General features: G+C 36.8%; 2 protein-coding genes across 2 annotated transcripts in view; one reads left to right on the forward strand and one right to left on the reverse strand.

Moving 5' to 3' along the window:
* Positions 1 to 6,729, reverse strand: part of LOC107681290 (protein RTF2 homolog) — a 34,734-nt gene that overhangs the window by 7,907 nt on the left and 20,098 nt on the right. The gene's annotated exons all lie outside the window — the stretch shown is intronic.
* Positions 5,029 to 6,729, forward strand: part of LOC107681289 (beta-1,3-galactosyl-O-glycosyl-glycoprotein beta-1,6-N-acetylglucosaminyltransferase 7-like) — a 9,266-nt gene continuing 7,565 nt past the window's right edge. The window contains exon 1 of the mRNA XM_016477558.1: positions 5,029 to 5,240. The gene's annotated coding sequence lies outside the window, so the exon portion shown is untranslated. The remainder of the gene's footprint in view (positions 5,241 to 6,729) is intronic.

Below are 6,729 nucleotides of genomic sequence, written 5' to 3' on the forward strand. Positions count from 1 at the left end.
TAGCCCCTAGACCTCAGTTATCATGAAAAAAGCCAGGAAATTTCAGTTTTGACAATATGGGACCTTTAATGTTTTCAAATGGACAAAAAACACAGGATAAATAATGTATAAGTTTGTTGTGAATATAGCCTGATAAGATTGTTCAGAAATGGTGACAAAAATAATCTTTCAAAAAAAACATCTTTCTCATTAAACGTCATTTAAATAAATTCATATTTGAATATTAGTTTTTATTAGCTCAAATATTCGAATGGAATATATTTGAAAAATGGCTATCCCTAGGATCAAACAAGGCTTCAGAACTAGACTAGATAATACAGCTTCACTGGAAGCAGATGTAACCTATATGTCTTTACAAAGGTTGAAACACCGAAAATTACAGTAAAACACAATCCTGTCCAGATGAAAGTGAAAAATTATACTATACTTTGGCGAAAATGTTCACTACTAGTCAAGTTTAGACTCAATTATGACTATTTTCCACACTACACTGAAAAAAAAACTACTTGTAGAAACCATTTTCACTAAGAAATTGGTAATAAATTAGCACATTGTAACTTCAAAATTTTGTAGCAGAAAAACTGAAAAAGTATTTTCTTGTTAAACATACTCTAATAATCTTTAACATTTAAAACTTCGGAAAACATTTTTTTTAGTGTAGTAAAGTCATCAAATCTATGATAATACACAATGGAAGTATAGGAAATATGATGTGACCACAAATGTAAAACAAACAAGCTTCGTTAAATGACAGAAAATAGTAGTTGAAATTACAAATTAACTAAAAAACTGTCTGAAAGCAAAGTGTCTAAACTTTTAATGTCACAAAACTGGTCATAAAGCAGGTATGACGGCTTTGCCTGGAAAGCAGAAAAAATGTTGCACCGATGATGAAGTTAACCGAAAGCCAAACACACACAATGACACAGGCATTCAGCAGCAGCTATTGTTCTGTGCACACAAGAGCACTAATCTCCCTCGATCATCAGCAAACGCACGGGCCACCGCCCCTCAGGCTCACTACAGGGCAGTTCCCTTCTACCTCTGCGCTCAGGTGGGAAGAAACAAGGAGCTAATGCATCTGGAATCATATTTATCTGCAAAGCAGGCGTCTGACGAAGAGATCAGGAGGTGGAGAGAGCAATCAGAGATGAAGATTATGAAGGTAAAGATGGAGAGAAACAAATCTGCAGCATCTACTCAGCAAACAATACCAAATCTGGTTGATGCTTTAAAGTTAACATGAAATCAAAATGCACAATTTCCTCAATGCACATTATTTCATAATAAAAGAAAAAACATTTTTGCAATAAAAATTTAACATTTTGGTCTGTTGTTTATAAAAAGCTACTTTATATGAACCAGTGTTTCCCATTCATTAACTAGACTAATCTGTCCTGCCACAGTTTCATAATAAACTGAAGATATATTTATACTTCTCATATAACATAAAAGTTCTTTAACGTTGTGTTTCACGCCATTGCTTTGGCAAGTATCCGTCAAACGAATTAAAGGTGGGGTAAGCGATTTCTGGTAGCCAATGTTGACATCTGAAATCACCAAAACAAACACGCCCCTACCCCAAAAGGGTCTCGCCCCTATTTTGATAGCTCCACCCCACACATATGTACGCAACCCAGGCAACGATTAGTTCTGTGAAACAAAGCAAAACCAATGTTACACCGTGTCTACACTGGACGCGAGTGGCACGGCGCGACAAAATACTATAGAACTCATTATAATCAGTAATGCTGTCTACACCATAGATATATATACACATATCTATGGTCTACACTAGATGCGGCGCGGCGCGGCACGACATGACAAATCCCCGACAGAAAACTGCTGCTGCGTTTTATTCATGACGTATTGACTCAAATTTCAAATGATTTTCAACGGTCGCTTTGTTGCATCCAGTGTACTAGACAGACTTTAGCTGTTGCGGCGCAGACACGGTATTACTCACCTATCGAGAAGAAACAAAGCAACCTCGGCGTCAGATCGCAGGCCTTCCGCTCCTTGAGTTCTCTCCAGCGCTGGAAAGCTGATTCGATATTTACACGGGTCCTACTTCTTGCCTTAAGCCTTCTTTTGTTCCGCAGACGTTTTCCTCTTTTGTTTTTTATCCGCTATCTCTATCTTTCTGTCGCTCGGCTCACTAATGTCCGTCCTGCGCACTGAACTCTCTCTCCTCCACATCATTAGTAGACACGCCCCTTACTGCTGATTGGCTACAAGTTTGTTTTGCTAGTTGGCCCGAATCAGTTTTCTAAAGCATTTTTGAAAAATCGCTTAACCCACCTTTAAGATGAGACAGAAGAAACAAAGTTGTTTACTTTCCACTCAGTTCTGTCAAGACTGACAGATATGCTAACCATCTCACTACTTACAAGTCTAAGCCATGACTCAGTGCATACTTGAACATATTGTTGCATTGGAAATCCTCTAATCAACATACTGTGTGTGTGTGTGTGTTTTCTAAAGCTTTTTTGAAAAATCGCTTACCTCACCTTTAAAACCGAAAGCGTAATATGACTTATCAAGTCTGTTTGCGCTGCTTGTTTCAAAGTGAAGCGCGCACATTGCGCACGCGATCAGCTCGTGATCCGGTGTTTTCCGCGTCTCAGAGCGACTCAGTGACTGCAGTGAACTCCGTTATTGAATGTGCTGTGAGTTTAGCGCGTTTGGGAACACAATGGCCACCAGTTATGCATAATTTGCACATTTGCATAATTTTCAACATTTGAATGGGCAAATGTTTACAGTATTTCATTAAATTAGTAATGTTTGTAAACCTGTTTTCACAGTAGCTGGAGTTTTCCGCCAAAATAAAAGTTCAACTGAAGTTTCCGCCAAAATAAAAGCTCAAAGGTTTATCTCTTGAAAGCATGGCCTAAAATTAACAGATACTCACAGAGAAAATACTGTACAGGTACAACAAGCTCACTGTTCGGAAGAAAAATATAAATATTGGGGTGGGGGTTTATATGAATATATTTCTGAAGGGAACTGACTTCACAAAAGCTTCGATGGCATTTTTCCCTTCTTATCACTGCTGATCCATAAGTGCCACCTGCTGTCAGAGTGAATTTGCGTTCTCATTCAGCCTGTCGGTTTTTGTTTCATGCAGGTTTTATCTTAGTATCTTTCTTTGTATCGTGATTAAAATGCAGTGGTTGGTTCTAATTTCAAATGGCTTTTTTTATTAAATATGTTTAGTTGTTGTAGTAGTAGCAACTGCCCGTTTTTTGCAAAAACATTTCAAGGAAAAATATTTATGGCCGGTAAATTTTCTCAAGTCACCAGCCACTGGCAGATGTGAAAGTTAGTTTTAGGCCCTGTTTACAAGTGTAGAAATTAGGACAAAAGTATTGCAATTTCCCTACAGTAGAGTAGGGTAAAATAATATACCTGAAAAAATAAATCATTTATATTTATTTCACAGTGCAATTGTTTTACAGTATATGGCTATTACTGTCATAGGAATAATAATATAAAATTATTATTATTATTATTTTATTCTAATTTGTTTGGCATCCAAATTCACCAGTGAGACTGAGACACTATAGCACACCTAAAAAGAGGGTTGAGTCCCCTTTAAATTTCAAGAGCAAGTACATTCACCAGCTTTTTTCTTTTACTTTGCACAAAGAACCTGTGTTGGAGCTCTTAATTTTGAACTCTCAAAGTGCACCAGATTTATGAATTTAACTTTAAAATGTATAAAATTTTCTTACGAGGGGGCATGCCCCCGGACCCCCTAGAGGGATCGAGGAACACCCACCACAGTCTCACAAAATCCTGTGGGAAACACTGTGGACTGCTAAAATAGTTACTTTTACCAAGCTTTTTTTGTTATTTTTGAAGCTTGACCGTCTTTGTTCACATTCAAAATGCAAATGACTGAAAGAAAAAACTAAATGATTACAGAATTTTCATCAAATTAATGAGGGCAACTATTCAATTAAGAATCACATCAACAAACTAATTCCCCACTGCAATGTATGAAAGCCGTTCGTTAAGTACAGGACCATTATTAGTCGACTGTAAACTGAAACCATATAAAATCACTAACTGTAACACATTTTAGATCTTATGATGCCCATTATTGTTTTTGCAACAAAAAAAAAAAAAAAAAAATTTTAGGTCTGTTCACATTAAATTCAATTTCCTTGTTCACATTCAAAATGCAAATGATCAAAATAAATGACTAAATGATGACAAAATTGACATCTTTACACAACATAGCAACTATTTGTTTAAGAATATAATCAAGTCAATTTGAAATCAAAATGGACACGATTTACTGTCTTGATGCACATTTCTGATCTATAATGCAAAACTTCCTCAATGTACATTATAGCATATTTAAAAAGAATTTTTGCAAAACAAATGTAAATTTTTGGTCTCTTATTTACACAAAGATACTGTTTATGGACTGCGAGTTATTTGAAGCTTGACTGTCCTTCTTCACATTCAAAAGTGATTACATGATGACAAAATTTTCATTTTTATGCATGACAACAACTATTTGTTTTAAAACTGAACCAGTTATTAACTAATTCCCACATTCCTGATCATATTGTGCATAAATTCCTCATTACTGAAAATTTAAAAAGCATTTTTTGCAATAAAATTTACACTTTACACAAATTTGCTATACATGGACTGCTACATTTCCTAGATTGCCTTTGTGTTATTTCTGAAGCTTGACCTTATTCACATTCAAAATGCACATAGCAAAAGCAATGACTATAGTATGACAGAATTAGCAAGTATTCTAATATGAAAGGCATTCATTAAGACCAGAACCAATAAAACTGCTATAGTCAACCGTAAACCTGAAACTATATAAAAACGTCTAACCAGTTCTGCTGAATACAACAGGTTACAGAACTGGTTAGACATTGTTCTGACAATAAGATTCTCATGAGATAAGAGGACCAATCGTTTTTCACCTCCTCACGCTCCTCCTCCCCATCTCTCATGGGGAGTGTTACCGAGCAGCTAAGCCCCACAGTCGCGGGATGACCGCGCGCACAGCGATCATAACAGCAACAACCGGCTCATAGCAGTTTCACTCTCTCACAGAAAGGCAGACGCACTGATAGCAAGCGCTCGGTGGAGGATTTCTGCTCACGGAGGAGCCTTTTAGACAGAGGTCATGTGGATGTCAGTGCGTTTGTGAATGTTTAATCCCACTGCTCATTTACAGGAGTGGAGACGGCTTGAGCTGAAAGGTAAGCACACTCTGACTCATGGATTTATTGGGCTGCGTCTAATGCACTTGATGTTTATGCTTCAGAAAACCAAAACATGTGTAGGGGAGAGCCTGTAAAGAGATTTCATTTTGCTTTTTAACTACAAAAAAAATCCAATGTATAATGTATAAAGGCTGGTTATACACTATTAGTAGAAATACAGTTTTCTCCATCAGCACAATGTTAACGATACTAATCTGTTGCTCTTGAAGCCTGAGGTTTGACACATTTGTTATCTCAGCAGGTGCTTTTTAAGTTAATTTGCTATCTAACGTCTACTGAGGCAGCTAGAAAATGAATCCTCTTTCAACACAAAACCAGAAAATGGCACTGAGATCGTATCACCAATGAAAGCATATGAACTAAAGCTCAGGAGGTTTTCTATTCAAAGTGCACTGTGATTTATAATTAACACCACTGTAGAGCTGGAATGAGTTTAAAGTTCAAGTTCATGTGCTGTTTAAATACCTCCTTAATCAATCAAGAGTCAAGACTTGACACAGACATCAATCAACCTTCCTAGATTGCAAAACTCTGTTTAAAAACCCTATATGCATTTGCTTTAGATAAAATTAATCAATCAGTTCATCTGTGCAAATGTGTTTCAAACCTGCTTCCAGGGTCTAAAATTAAGTCAGATTTCCTACTAGCCATGAAACTGTATTTTACCTTGTTTTATGAAAAATATATTACAATGGAAAAATAGCTGCCTTTACCACAGAACTCAAATCATTGTGTAACACAAATCATCACATGTGAGCTCTGTCAAAAATGGCACCTGTCGCACATAAACATGAAAATGCATTGTGCTCATAATATATTTAAATGGTGAGGAATATTAAGTTTTCGTACAAGTTTTCATCAGTAAATGGTAATCCATCGCGATTCTTTCTTCAACGATACTGAATCGATTCTAAACATGGCTTTTCCCTGCATGTGGCACATGTGTGTGCCAATGACAATCCTGGCGGACTTCATTGCACAGGATATGCACTGTGAGACACGTGCGCATTGCTTGACAGTGTGTGCTTCCACCCACCGTTATTTCAGTGTTTTACTGTAGATATGCTTCCATTAATGCCGTTTGGAATGCAGTATGTATTAGATGCACGAAACTCTGACAGACTTTCACGTGTGCTTTGTGTATGTTGTCCTGAAGCTGAGATCGCGGCTGTGGTTAAATGCACTTGCATCTCCGAATATACATGATATGTCTGATATGTGGAAATAGATCTGTGCATTAGTGTGAATGCAGCCTATTAAAGCTGCCACTGTCTATGATCTCATCAGTAATATCAAACAGCAATAATGCTGAGGAAAAAAGAAAAACCCATTAACTATGATTGTCTGTAAACTTTTGGATACTTTAAGCCCTCTCAGATACAGATATCACTTGAAATTAGTGCTGGGCGGTATGACCAAAAATTTATATCACGGTATTTTTCCAAATTATACCGGTTTCACGGTA

The sequence above is a fragment of the Sinocyclocheilus anshuiensis genome, unplaced genomic scaffold (genome assembly GCF_001515605.1).
Source record: "Sinocyclocheilus anshuiensis isolate Anshui unplaced genomic scaffold, SAMN03320099.WGS_v1.1 scaffold1632, whole genome shotgun sequence".
Lineage (NCBI taxonomy): Eukaryota > Metazoa > Chordata > Actinopteri > Cypriniformes > Cyprinidae > Sinocyclocheilus > Sinocyclocheilus anshuiensis.